The following is a 15,058-nucleotide window of genomic DNA, read 5'->3' as shown; positions in this document are numbered from 1 at the left end:
AAAAAAACAAACAACCCAATCCAAAAATGGGCAGAAGAACTAAATAGACATTTCTCCAAAGAAGATATACAGATCGCCAACAAACACATGAAAGAATGCTCAACATCATTAATCATTAGAGAAATGCAAATCAAAACGACAATGAGATATCATCTCACACCGGTCAGATTGGCCATCATCAAAAACTCTAGAAACAATAAATGCTGGAGAGGGTGTGGAGAAAAGGGAACCCTCTTGCACTGCTGGTGGGAATAATGTAAATTGAGGCTCCTTAAAAAACTAAAAATAGAACTACCATACGACCCCACAATCCCACTACTGGGCATATACTCAGAGAAAACCATAATTCAAAAAGATCCATGTAGGCTTCCCTGGTGGCGCAGTGGTTGAGGATCCGCCTGCCAATGCAGGGGACACAGGTTCGTGCCCCGGTCTGGGAGGATCCCACATGCCGCGGAGCGGCTGGGCCCGTGAGCCATGGCCGCTGAGCCTGCGCGTCCAGAGCCTGTGCTCTGCAACGGGAGAGGCCACAACAGTGAGAGGCCCGTGTACTGCAAAAAAAAAAAAAAAAATAATTCAAAGAGAGTCATGTACCACAGTGTTCATTGCAGCTCTACTTACAATAGTCAGGACATGGAAGCAACCTAAGTGTCCATCGACAGATGAATGGATAAAGAAGATGTGGCACATATATACAATGGAATATTACTCAGCCATAAAAAGAAACGAAATTGAGTTATTTGTAGTGGGGTGGATGGACCTAGAGACTGTCATACAGAGTGAAGTAAGTCAGAAAGAGAAAAACAAATACCATATGCTAACACATACATATGGAATCTAAAAAAAAAAGAAGGTTCTGAAGAACCTAGGGGCAGGACAGGAATAAAGACGGACACATAGAGAATGGACTTGAGTACACGGGGAGGGGGAAGGGTAGGCTGGGATGAAGTGAGAGAGTGGCATGGACATACATACACTACCACATGTGAGATGGATAGTTAGTGGGAAGCAGCCGCATAGCACGGGGAGATCAGCTTGGTGCTTTGTGTCCACCTAGAGGGGTGGGATAAGGAGGGTGGGAGGGAGACGCAAGAGGGAAGAGATATGGGGATATATGTATGCATATGGCTGATTCAGTTGGTTACAGGCAGAAACTAACACACCATTCTAAAGCAACTATACTCCAATGAAGACGTTTTAAAAAACCCCCAAAAACTCACATCCATCAAGTAATTCAGATCTTTTCAAAGAAAAAAGAAACAAAGGGTCGTCCAGGTTTGTACCTAAACCAGCCCCCAAAATACTCCCTGGATGTGCTAAGAGTCCCTAATGAGGAGGGCAGCCATTCGGCAAATGACCCATTAGATTGAAACAAAAATGTCAACACAAGCAAAATATGTGAAATTGTTGACCATTGACAGACAGCCTGTTGATGGGCATCTATTTAGCTTTCAAAGCAGTCTGGCAGCTAGATTAAAAAAATCCATCAGACCTGAAAAGCCTTAACAGGCCACATTTCCCCGGGGGGCCTTTCTATATGGTACTTATCATTTTCAGAGCCGTGATAGCTCTGATTGTCTCAGGCATCATTAGCCTAAAGAGAGTAATGATGACAACGTGGGGAGCCATCTTGAACACATAATCTGGGGCATGTGTATGCGCGTGCACCTGTGTCTGCATATCGTATGGTTTTGTTCAGCCCTGCAGCTTGTAGGGCTGTGCTCATTCCCTTGGCTTCAGCAGAGCTTTGCACTTGGTAATTAATTTCCTGACATCACCAAGTCCCTTCATATGATCACACAGAGGGAATAGGTGACATTGGTGTTGATTTTCAAGGTACGTGTTCCTTGTTCAGAGTCTCACCCCAGCCTCCATCAGCGACCACCTTCCGCTAGGAAAGTGATCATTGTGCAGTTTCTTTGCCTGATGAAACTGTTTCCATATTCACTTGGCTTCCTAATTGGACCTTGTACCTTTTGGAGAAAAAATAAAAATCTGAGTTGCCTCCAGTTTGGCAGAAGCTAAAGTGAGAAGCCATGGAGATGTGGTTTCTGAAGGAGCAGTTGATTTGTTTCACACACCACCTACCTTCCTTGAAAATTAAAAAAGCTCACCAACACAGTGGCAATTGGACAGGACCTCAGGAGGGCGAAAATACAGGGAAAAAAATTAATTTCAAACTGTGAAACTCAGCCAGCAAGAGCTAATAGCCCCACTCCCGACACACAGCATTCGCCTTCTGGTAAATGCAACAAAGCCTGAGTGTGTGTGTTTGCTGATTTTTTTCTTTTTTTAAATGGGGGAAAATCTGTGAAGGCATATATCTCTTATCCTGATTTCATCACTCTCGCTACATGCACTTAACATCACCGCCATCTTCCTAAAGGAGAGTTTGCAAACCCAGTCCCTCATTACTTCCTGCTCCAACATGTCCACCATGGAGCAGGTAACGTCACTTCCACAGTTCTCTCTAATCGTGGAAGCATAGTAATTAACCACATCCCCCCAAATGTTGGCTGAATGGCTGGCCCCTAATTTGTATACTTTCTGCAGAGGTTTCAGTGTCTCGTGAAATTTATTGCCATACTAAAGTCACCTTTTAAATTATGGATCACGATATTGGTATGCTGCTAAAAATGTTCACAGCATTGTAATTTTATGCACTGGCAATAAACATGAAAAATGCATTTTGGGGTTGTTTAACATTAAAAATAATGTTTTGGAAAATAAATTTTAGGAGAAATTTAGTGCTCAGGAAAAGGACCATATTCACAGTTCCAGAGACACAGATCCATAGTCCAAAGAGGATGGGGACCAAATTTGCGGCCCAGATAGGTCACCAGCCAAGTACCGCAAGGACAATTAACTTCACCTAGGTTGCATTTAGATGGCGGTGGGATCCACAACTTCCTGCCAACTCTCAACCAACAAGGGCTCCTCCTTATTGCTCTCGAAACAGTAGCAGGGTTTATTTTCAAAGCTGGCAGCTGATGGCTAGGCAATTGGCAGCATTACAACAAATCACCTTGTTCAGGAACAAAAGTGATATGGCACAAGCCGGCTTTCTGAAAAGCACTTTAACTTGGTCAAGTGGGGGCAGCTGTTTGTAGACTTTACTTGAAGAGTTAATTCAATAACTGGTGTCACAGCCATGGCACTTGGCTCTGTCAACAGATGTATGTCTCATTAACGGGGTCAGTGACCAACTAGTCATCTTGAGAGATGTCATGAGTCCAAATACCTAGGTCTGAATCCCATCCCACATCTTAGGAGCTGTGTGACCTTGGGCAAGTTACTTACAACTTCTGTTCCTCTATTTCCCCATCTGTCAAATAGGAGTAATGATAGAATATAATCCCAGGGCGGTTTGAGGATTAAATTAGAAAATACATGTAAAAGTACATGTGCAAGGCACATAGTCAAGACCTAATAATATTGTTGATGATGATGATAATGATAGTATGAGTCCATCCCACATTGCATTCTATAAAAACTATATAAAATAGGTGATATGAGAAGCAGCAGGAATTGAGCCTAGAAATAATGAATTTCCTTTTATATTTCACTTCTCCTTTCTCTAGTGGTAAAATTTCACTCATCCTTCAAGGCTAGCCTAGCAACTGAGAATCTTTGCTGTGTATCCTTCCTTGACTTCTACTACTACCTTGCCAAGGAAGAAGGAATTGCTGTCTCATTGAGTACGCCCATATTTTTGGCCCGGATCTAATTTTTTTCATGTTACACATTATAACATATTTAATTGGTTATGTGACTCTTCCATATCCTACTTCAAGCTACTCTACACAAGGAAAATATTTTATTTATCTCTGTGAGCCTACAGAGCACAGTGGGATCTCATGAAGAGTTTGCTTACTGTTTGCATGCTCTTTAAACCCAGTGGGAAACAAATAGGAAAACTAGGGGTATCTTGAGTGGTGTCTGACCTTAGCCAAAATTGTCTCTTGGTCTTCCCTGAAAAATAAGGAATGGGGTTTGATATCCTTCAAATTTAAGACAGCTGTAGAATCCACACCTGGTCCCTCACCTCACTGGAGAGGAATGTTAAGAAATGACACTGTATGAATAGCCTTCTGAACACTGTTGGTTTCCAAGCTCCATCTGGTTTTGTCTATTACCTCCCAATCTTGGAGGCTGAGAGTAAGGTTCACAAGTCTAGATATCAACTAACTCTAGAGAAGGGGGGAGGTATGTGGAAATATTCCTGCTTTTGTTGTTGTTGCCTGTGACACATATGTAAAGGGCATATTCCAAAATCATAATCGCGGTATTTTTATTAAATGATCTAATGAAATGTTATAAAGATGTACAAATGATAAAAATGCCATAACCATAAAATAAAAGTCTTGCTGGTTGGGTGTTGGGCCACATGAAAAACAATGGACATGATAATTAAGTTTTGGAAAGCAAATAAACAGTATCTAATGTCATACTCCAAACAAAGTAGGTGGAAGTTGGTCTAACACAGTGGTTCTCAAATGTTAGCATGCAGCAGAATGCTCCCTGAACACTGTTTGGAATGCAGATTTCTGATGCCCACCCCCAGAGGTTGTTTTAGTGGGCCAGGGTGGAGCCCAGGGAAAATTTTGAGCATGCACAGCCAGTATGTATTATTTATAAGTTTTATTCATGTACTACTATGCAATATTATACATATTATTAAAATTCCAAAATAGAAATTATATAAGTATATAAAGATAAATAGGTTCTTATTACTGTTTATATTCTCCAAGGAATCTTCTTGGACACCCTTTGGGGGAAACATACCCCACTTTGGAGATGAATGCTTCAAGCTAGTATTTTCGAATTTTAATGTGCATATAAATAGCTTGGAGATCTTGTTTAAATGTCTGATTCTGATTCAGGAGGTCTGAGGTGAGGCTCGAGATTCTGTTTGTCTGATAAGCTCGAAGGTGATGCTGATACTACTGGTCTGAGAACCGTACTTTAAGAAAGGAGGATCCATTCAGTAGCTTCTCTATTAACTGACCTAAATCCCGATACAACTTGAAGTTTTAAGTGGTCAGGAGCCGTGTAGGTGGAGCAGAGAGGCTGAAGGTGATAAGCCAGCACCGCCCCCTCGCCTCCTCCCGCACTTCAGTGTAGAAGACCTTCTGTAGTTCTTTTAAATTTCACTGATGTGGAACAAGTGAAAAGCACCCTGAATAAGCCTCCCCCATCCCTAGCCCTTTATGTACTTTTCTAGAAGGGTTCTCTTTCAGCTTATCTCTTGAATTAACAAGACAGTACTCCCTGAAGTCATAAACAATGACTTTCCCGGATGCAACGGTGGGCAAGATTATTCCCCCTGATTAAGCCTTTGACAGGCAGCATCTTTGCAGCAAGCATCATGCCAGGTTTTATTAGTAAATTGGCCCTACAAAGTTTTTTCTTACCTACAGTTCCCCTAGCTCAGCTGTCCTTCCCATGGATTGGAACGAACACATTTAAGAATGTCATGCTTGGCAGTACCAAGAACAATAATTAGACAAATTACAAATCATAAAAGGATAAGTGTAATGCACTAATCTGTAGAGATTATTAAGTGGAAATAGGAAACTTAAATAATTAATTCTTAAAATCATCCCAAGAAGGCTACGTTCTTCCTGATGCACAGACACTGCAAATTAGGTTACCTTGACAAGCCCATTTCAGATGAAACCGGAATCCTTCAATGTGCTTATTTAATAGACCTGAAACATGTTATAAGGAGTGATTTCATTACTGCATCCTTCAGATCTGAATGAAATCAGAACTCCCAAATATGCTGCTTTTTGAGTAATTCTATAGCATGCCATGGACCAAAGGCTTGGGTGGAGGGTGCTAGTCTAGAAGATCTGATGTACATAAAAATCAACATCAGTAATCCTCCTAATGTGTTTTAGTAAAACAGGAAAGCACTACCATTTTACATTAGTCTCTGGCATGTCATTTATAAATCAGCTCTAAGAAGCAGCAGCATACTTGGAGAACATTAGATCAGGGAGTAATATCGTGGTTATGTAGCTAACGTTTTGATATTTATGAATTTCTTTTTTTAAAAAAATTGACATGTATTAATTGCCCCACCCCATTTGAAAGGCCCTGCTCTACCAAACATGCTCTCTGTTGGAACGTCTCAGAGAAGCATATCGGAGCATCTACAGGGAGACAGCTCTTTTTGGTGTCCAAGGACCTATGCTTAATACAGCTTGATCACCTGTACACTTCTCGTAGACTCACTTCCCTCTGTACAATGGGGAAAATAATAATTATTGTCCAAAAAGATGAGATTCAAATCCAATTTATCTTAAAGAGTTTAGCACAAGGGTACTCCATAAAATAGTAATTTATCAGTTTACTTCTAGATTCTGCATTAGGTTTTCCCATGTTATTTTTATATTGAAATATTTCTATTCTCTCTCTCCAATTAGATTTCGTGAGAATGCAACAGTGGTCAAACAGGAAATCACTTTTGTTAGATGAAGTTTCCAATGTTCATTAAGAAACGTAATTTGAGTTGTTAATCAGCGTAGGTAGAATGAAACGCTTGAAAAGCCATTGACTGGGGGTGGGGAGGGGTGAGAAACAGAGCAAACAGGGAGACTGATAGCACGGAAAGCTTGCAGACTTATGACTGCAGACCTGAAGTGAGTCAAAAGGACAGCTGGCCTCCGACTAAGCAGAGAGAGCAGAGGTCTCAGTCACAGTGGAACTCCTATTGTCTACTTAACCACTCCTTGGTTTCATTGGCAGTGGGGCCTCCCTCTAAGTTTTGGACATAAAAATTAGAATATCCAATAGCAAATGAAGTAAGCGATAAGAGAAGACACGACACATTGGAGGAGGCTAGCTGCACATTGGGCCAGCAAAGGTCCAAGAAAGTCTTCGGGAAAAGTGCGCGACAGCGGAAAGGAAGGCACTGTCGAGTATGGAACTGCACGTCTTATGTCTCCTGCTGGCTTTGGTGATGAAGGAAGTAAACTAAGTAATTTGTGTATCTCCTTTGTCTGACCTGACCCAGACAGTGTCCACCCTTCACAGACGGAACTGGAGCAAAGGAGGAGGTCCATATCTGTAGCCCCTGAGAAGCAGGTTTACAGTTGTGTCATTGTCTTACACATAACTTATGTTCAAATATTTGTGATGATATGGTAATCAGGACACAGGGTCATTTATGCCTCTAAGACAGTGTTTTTGAAATTCCCTTTTGTTAAATCTCATGATGCTAGTAGGTATATCATCACCACCACCAACAAAAAATTCATAATTAAATACCTTTAAGAACTGCCGCTTTCTATATCTCCATATTAGATATTCCTTTTATCTGCATATCAAAAGTTCCAGAAGTTCTGCCCTAAAGAAACATGTTTAGGTTTTTATTTTTTTTTTGTCCACAATTTCCCATATATAAATGAGCACAGAATAATATCATTGAAAACTACTAGCTTTGCTTTGTGGGAAACTAGTTTCTCCCTCTCCCCACCCTCTCTCCCCGCTTTCCTCCTCTTTTCTTCTCCCAGCCCCCTGCCCCTTTTCCCTCCCTTCTTTTCTTCCTCAATGATTTCTCTACACTTTGAAGGGTTGGGAGAGTCAGCCCTGTAATGTCCATACTCACCAATACAGCTTCTACCGGAAAACTGCATTTGGTAAGTGTTAACTGAACTTGGGGCTTTAATAATAGGTCAGATATTCTGGACCTCATTGTGCTAGTAATCATTTTAAGTATCTTCCATGCAGAATTCTGATAGAGAGGTGGGAGAAGACATCAGACTCTATATCTCTATCCCTCTAAATATTTATGAAATAGAATCTGTATCTCGTCTTAGGTACTTATTTCCTTGTGTAAGCAAATGTCAGAACTGGGGTCAGGAGTTGGGGGTCTTCAGAATGAACCAGAGAGTGGGGAATGAGGGTGGATATGATGAAAAAGCAGAATTGTACAGAAGTACCAGACACTGGCTTTTATTCGATATTGGCTGCTGATTCTAGGGTGAGCTGAGTGGGATTTTTTAAAAGAGCTTTTTATTTTAGAAAAAATTTACATTTACAGAAAAGTTTTTGAAGATCGTGCAATGTTCCCATAGACCCCACACCCAGTTTCCCCTATTGTTACCATCTCATGTTAGTGTATTTGTCACAATGAAGGAATCAATATTGTTGCATTGCTGTTAACAAAAGTCAATAGTTTATTCAGATTTCCTTAGTTTTTACCTAATGCCATTAGGATCCCATCCACGACACCACATCACGCTTTGTTGTCGTGTCTCCTTAGGTTCCTTGTGGCTGTGACAACTTCTCAGACTGTCCTTGTTTCTTATGTGACCTTGACAGTTGTGAGGAACACTGGTTAGGTATTTTGCAGAATGTTCTCCAACTGGGATTTGTTTAATATTTGTCTCACCATGAGACTGGGGTTATGTGTTTTGGGAGGAAGAGACCACAGAGGTGAGGTGTCTTTTTCATCACATCAGATCAAGAGTACATGCTGTCAGCCTGACCTACCGCTGTTGATATTCATCTTGGTCACTGGCTGAGGTGGTGATTGCCAGGCCTCTCCACTGTAAAGATCTCCCGCCCACCCCACTTTCCATACTGTATTCTTTGGAAAGATGTTCCTCTGTATAGCCTATGCTCAAAGAGTGAGGAGTTTTGCTCCGCCTGCTTGAGGGTGGAAGAGCTCTGTAAGTTATTTGGAGTTCTTCTGCATGGGAGATTGGCCAATTCTTCCCCATTTATGTGTATATGTGTGTATATATGCATGTGTATATTTATCTACCCATTTATTTATATCAGTATTGATATTTATTTTATACTTTGGGCTATAACCCGATATGACTTTCTTCATTTTGTTGCTCAGTTCGTTCCTTTGTTGGCCATGGGGCTGGAGTGGGCTAGAGTCGGTGGAATTCCCTACCCCTAGTTGAGACAGGGCTCAGGTAAAGTCTTTTTTCCTGGATTCTGAGCCATTGTTATGAAGAACATGCTGACCTTATGTCACAATGATTTCCCTTCTCCCCCTGCCAGAGTCAGGAGAGACTCCTCAGATCTTGGTCATGAGGACCTGGTGTGGTTCTGGTTCTCAGAGGCTCGTGATAGCGTGGGCTCCCCACTAAGACTGGGTTCCCAGGGTTTCTCACCCTCATGCTAGCCCACACTCAGCCTCTAGCAAATCATAGCATTTTAGTGTCACTACCAGTTTTTTGCTCCTGCAGCTTTTGCTGGGGGGTAAGTAGATCTCATCTTTGACTCTGCATTTGCCTTTCCCTCCAGATTTCATGGTAGTGGTTCACCCTGTGAAGTCGGTTCTATGATGGGTCCCCAAATTCCCAAAATTGGTTGGTTTTCAATTTGTCTAGATTTTTCTTGCTATAAGGATAGGGATGCTGATTTCAAAGCTCTCTACAAATCAAAGTAGAATCTAGAAGTCTTGCTGAGCATTTTTAAAAAATACTTGATTTTGCTAAAAATGAAAACGATCATGTAGGAGGTTAGGGGTTCATCCGAATGAACTTACACTCATAAGCACAGGATAAAGTACTTTTCACCACTAAAGATGGTGGATCAGTGGCACTGCTGTAATAATACATACTGAAAAAGCACAGAAATGGCAAAGGCGATGGCCATATCTCTATGCTGATAGCTCTTTCAGAAGAAAACGGGCAATCACGTGTCCTGACTGGATTTTAAATACACATGAAGGTAGGTGATGCAAGCCCTTTTGATGACCTTTTGCAGCCCCAGTGATTTACACCTAAACCTAGCATTTTGTGCCTTGGGCCGGTCAAGAGGTTATTGGTGCAAAAGTGCCATCTATAAAGGGGAAGAAGATACTGCTCCCCAGAATCTTCTCTGCCTGTTGAATGAGACAGAGTCACATATCTGGGATGAAACATGGACTCTAGAAATATCCTAGGGGGAACAATATTACTTTATAGTTAGGAAGTATATGACATTAAGTAGTGAGCTCATTTTACTATAGCAGCATGGTTACTGAGGTATTTCCCAGGCTCCAGTCCTTTGAAAACTCTTTTCCATTTTTTTCTATACGTATATGCCTTTTGTACTAGTAGTCCCTAAATATTTTTTTTTTCTAAGTTTCTTCTAAGGCTGTTTTAACTCAAATATACCTTTAAATGTGAAACCATACCTCAAGGCTTTGAGGCTCTATTTTGCAGATGTAGTACTTTGAGGGTCTATTTTGCAGATGTAGTACCTAAATATCATCCAATGTTGCAACAGTGATACAAAACTTAGGGAAACATAAGATTAGTGTTTGTTAGAAGATCACTTAGCTGAGAAGAGAGTCTCAAGAGAATGGAATACGAGACAGGCAAGTTTTGTTGGGTGGATGTGGAAATCAGGAAAATAAAAAGTATTGTCAACATTAACATGCTTGGTTGGCGCTTCAGTGGACATCCTGGGGAGAGTCCAGTTGGGTCGTCACTGATTGAAAAGGGGTCAACATGAGGATATCCATGCTATTACATACATATGGAGAAAGTCATAAGAGAAAGACATGACTGTGCCTTCACTTTCCTCATGATTTTGCCTAAAGCTCATCATTCAGGTGCTCTCTGGTACTAGAACACCTGTTAAAAACCAAAGAGCCTCTTCTTGTTACAACAAAGATAGACATGAATGGGAATTAAAAGCATAGAGAAATTTTGGTTAAGAATCTTTGCTCTTTTTAGTCTTTTAAAACTGGGCTCTAGGCTCAGTTATGTTGTGGGCTGTTGGTTCTCCTGATAGCAAACACGAGTTACCAAGAACCTTCCACTCTTCATTTTTTTTTCATTCAATAAATATTTATTGAGCACCTGCCATCTTTTGATTTCATGATATGTACCAATTATACAATGGTGAGAAAGACAGGCATGGAGGTCCCTACCATCATGTGGGTTATGGTCTAGAAGGAAAGACACAGTAAACAATATCCTCTCTTTCACGTTGAGAGGCTGAGGATACGCTACAGCCTGAATCCTTCTGCATTAAATCCCTAGAAATGGCAGAAAAAAACATTGGTAGAAAAAAAACGATGGTAGAAAAAACACTTCTTAAAAAAAACATTGGTAGAAAAAAAACAATGGTAGAAAAAACACTTCTTAAAAAAGAGGAAATATGTAGTCTCACATAAAGATAAGAAATAGTCTGTTCATCGCACTAATATATATAAAATACATAAGCAACAAGGACCTACTGTATAGCAGAGGGAACTATACTCGATACCTTGTAATAATGTATATATATCTGAATCACTTTGCTGTACAACTGAAGCTAACACAACATTGTAAATCAACTATACTTCAATAATAAAAAGAAGAAATAGTCTATTCATGAGACTGACTTTCCATCAAGAGTGTTCCATGTTTAGAGGTGGAAAAGTAGAAGTGAGAGAGAACCCATAATCAAATGATAAGGCAACTCATCAGAGTGCCAGGCCAAGATAGCTGACCCTTGCAAACCTCCTTTTTAAACCAACAGTCAGGCAGGCAGGTATCTACCTGCGGGTTAGAGCAGAGAATATGGGAGCTTGACTCAGAGTGCCAGAGCGGGATACAGTGTCATCACGCTCAGAAGAGCAGCTACAAAAGTGCCTCCACTCACCAATTCTAACCGAAATGAGAGCCACAACTCCAGGTCCTCCTTCAGTGGGTGGCACAGATAGATGAAGAATCTCAAGTATAAAAATGGAGAACCATCAATGATCACCATTTGAGAAATGCTGAAACCATAAGAGAAAGACAAGCAGAACTTATACCTGAAGAAACAGCAGGAATAGAGCGATCTAAGAGCTTGCCAGCAATGAAAAAATGTTGTAAGACCACCTTGGTAAAGAAAGTGAGGGGCAGTGGGGAAGAGTGTTATATGTAGAAGGAACAGTATATACAAAGACCCCGAGACAAGAGTGAATGTGACTTATTGGAGGAACTAAATTTCCTCTGTGCTTCTGGAAAAGAGGGCATGTGGAGGAGATTGCAGAGGGATGGAGCTAGTGTGGTAGGGAGAGGCTACTTTGTAGATCTTTTAAACCACGTTTACAATTTAGACCTATCCTGGGGGCACCCACACGTCACTTAAGGATTTTAATCAAAGAAATGGGAATGGCTTTGACTGACCTATGATAACAGTTCACAAAGTCAGCAGACTTTTTCTGTGATGGACCAGATGGAAAATATTTTCGGCTTTGTGGATCATAAGCTCTCTGCACCAACTCTTCAACTCTGCCATCGTGGGATGAAAGCAGCTGTGAACAATGCATAAGTGATTGGGCATGGATGTATTCCCACAAAACTGTTTATAAAAACAGATAGTGGGCTAGATTTGGTCCCTGGGCCATAGTGTGCTAATCCTGATATAGAAGTAATAAAACCAGAAAGAAAAAAAAAAGGATAATTATCTTAACTCGGTTGCTTTAACTTAGTTAAATGATGAGACAGAATGCTTTTTTTGTTGTTGTTAATTTTTTTTTAAAAAAACTGATCTGAAAAGATTAGCATGCAAAAGGTTGGGACTGTGTTTGTAATATTTCTTTATTTCCTATGCTGACAGGTTTAAAACTGGGGAAATCTTGCGTACCTTAGCCTCATTCTCTCCCGTCACCTGAGTAACACCTCTCTCACTGCTGCCAAAATGGCTACTTCTGCTACTGGGTCAGACCAATTATTTCCTAAATGGTTTGTATTCACCTACACTTCAAATGCACGGCTTTGAGGGAAGGGGGGTAATAGTGCCTGGCACTCACTGCACTCCACAGATCCATTATGTGAGCAACACATCAGTCTGCTCAATTAAAGAGCCCGGGACTACAAAGCAGCTGTATATCATTCGTGTGACCGCTCCACCACAGACACTATTCAGATACCTGACTTCGAGAGTCCTTTTCTGCTTAGCTAGGTACTTTATCCTGGTTTAAAAATAAATTACAAAAAGCATCAACAATATTCTTAAAGGAAATCTTTCTGTGCCCACTCATATCACTACTTTATAGAAAATGTTTTGAAATAACTTCTCTCGCTCTCTCTCAAGTTTCATTTTTAAATTACCGTGGAGACCTTTGAGTGTTAGGATGACAGATCTGGGCACAGTCAGTTTTAGAGCCTGCCTCTTAAAACTCTCCTGGTCTCTCCCTATTCTTGAAAAAAGTATCAAAATGATTATTAAAAAATAATTATTATTATTTAATATTTATTGAATGCTTACTCAGAACTTTTCTTGAAATATTGCATTTAATTCTCACAACAAACCTACCAGGGAGTTACTATTAAAATCCCTGTTTTGTACCTAAGGAAAATGAGGAATGGGCAGAGCCAGGCTTTGGTCCCTGGGTCTCCAAATCTTAAACTCATACTGGGCTCTGTTTACAGCATCACCCCACACTTCAACACCTCAGGCTCTCTTAACCTGTCTTGACTCACCCACCAGGTAACCTTTATTGTTGATGGGATAATTAGAAAATAATTACAAAAGTGATACTTTGTTTCTGTATCAGACTTTCCAGGGTCACACACATTGTCACATTCAACCAGATGAAGCAGGTTAAAATATAAGTAAAAAGAAACTGCAAAGAAAATCATAATTTTTAAAAGGAGGAAAACAAATGTTCATGGCCTCCCAGGTTGAAACCAGCAGGGCTGGGGCCTGAATGCAGGCTTTCTAACACCAGGCAGGATGCTCTTCCTTGGGACCTCTGCTCCTAACACGGTCTTCCTCAAGAGTTCTCTTTCCCCAGGTAATTTGATGCCTTCCCATGATTAAAACATTATTTCAGAAAGCCGTTGAGAGTGAGTCTAAAGGTGGGCTTAGTAATGTTTCTTTGCAGTAGGTATTTTGGGCTGTGGAAACCTTCTGTACTCCAGACCGTAGAGCCGACTTATCTGAAGAGCTGATCCTAGTTTGAGAGCTAAATTTAATGTACTATCTGAATATTCTAAAAGAAATATCTGGAAGTGTTTTTATATATTGATTTTATATATTCAGTATATATTTATATATGTCAAATCTGCCTAAGATTTCTTTTGGAATCCTTAAAAAGTTATGCCATGACTGTAAGAAGGCTAGACAAATCAAAACCATCTAAATTATAAATATACTTCTTATTATATTATATTATTTATATTACATTTGTTAGAACTGTGCTATTTGTAGCAATTCTGTTGTGCTTATCTCACAGGGATGGACCTGCCACCTGAAATTTGACTTGTATGTTGAAACTAATTATGCCCCACACATGCCACACATGAGGGGGTATGAAAAGTTTTATCGTTCATATAATGAGGCTCTCTGGGAGAGCAGTGCAGCCTCCTGAGCAGGTCCTAAGTGGCTTGAGAGAGCAGAGAGGGGCAACTGGCTTAGCATTGTATGGTGGTTAGGAGGTATGGGAGTGGGTAAGGGCTCCCCCTCCCAGATTGGCCTTGCATGGTTTGAACTTCCTGCCAACCTGCTAAATGAGGGAGCACCCAAACTTTCTCATTAGTTTGCTCAGATGTGGGGCAATGGAGTAAGGAAGAATTGTGGGGCTGGAATGCTGTCAGTGGTCAAACATCAAAAATGGAGTGAGACTCTTTACTGTAAACCCCCTTTCTTAATCCTGTTTATTTCCTTTATATGATAGTCAGAATTTGTCATTATACACCGTTTCATTGCTTGTTGTCTTTCTCTCCACTCAATTGTGAACTCCACGGGACCATTACTTTTCACTTTTCTTCATTAGTAGATACCCAGAACTGATCATTACACCTGGCACATAATAGATGATCAAAAATAGTCATTGGGGGCTTCCCGGGTGGCGCAGTGGTTGCGAGTCCGCCTGCCGATGCAGGGGACACGGCTTCGTGCCCCGGTCCGGGAAGATCCCACATGCCGCGGAGCGGCTGGGCCCGTGAGCCACGGCCGCTGAGCCTGCGCGTCCGGAGCCTGTGCTCCGCAGCGGGAGAGGCCACAACAGTGAGAGGCCCGCGTAACGCAAAAAATAATAATAATAAATAAATAAATCAATGGGGGCGAGCTGACTGCTCAGGTCGGTTCTAGAACTATGATTCCTCTCAGCGGAGACCACAGG

Source organism: Physeter macrocephalus, chromosome 14 (genome assembly GCF_002837175.3).
Source record: "Physeter macrocephalus isolate SW-GA chromosome 14, ASM283717v5, whole genome shotgun sequence".
Taxonomy (NCBI): Eukaryota; Metazoa; Chordata; class Mammalia; order Artiodactyla; family Physeteridae; genus Physeter; species Physeter macrocephalus.
The sequence above is the reverse complement of the archived record's forward strand: the minus strand, read 5'-3'. Positions refer to the sequence as shown.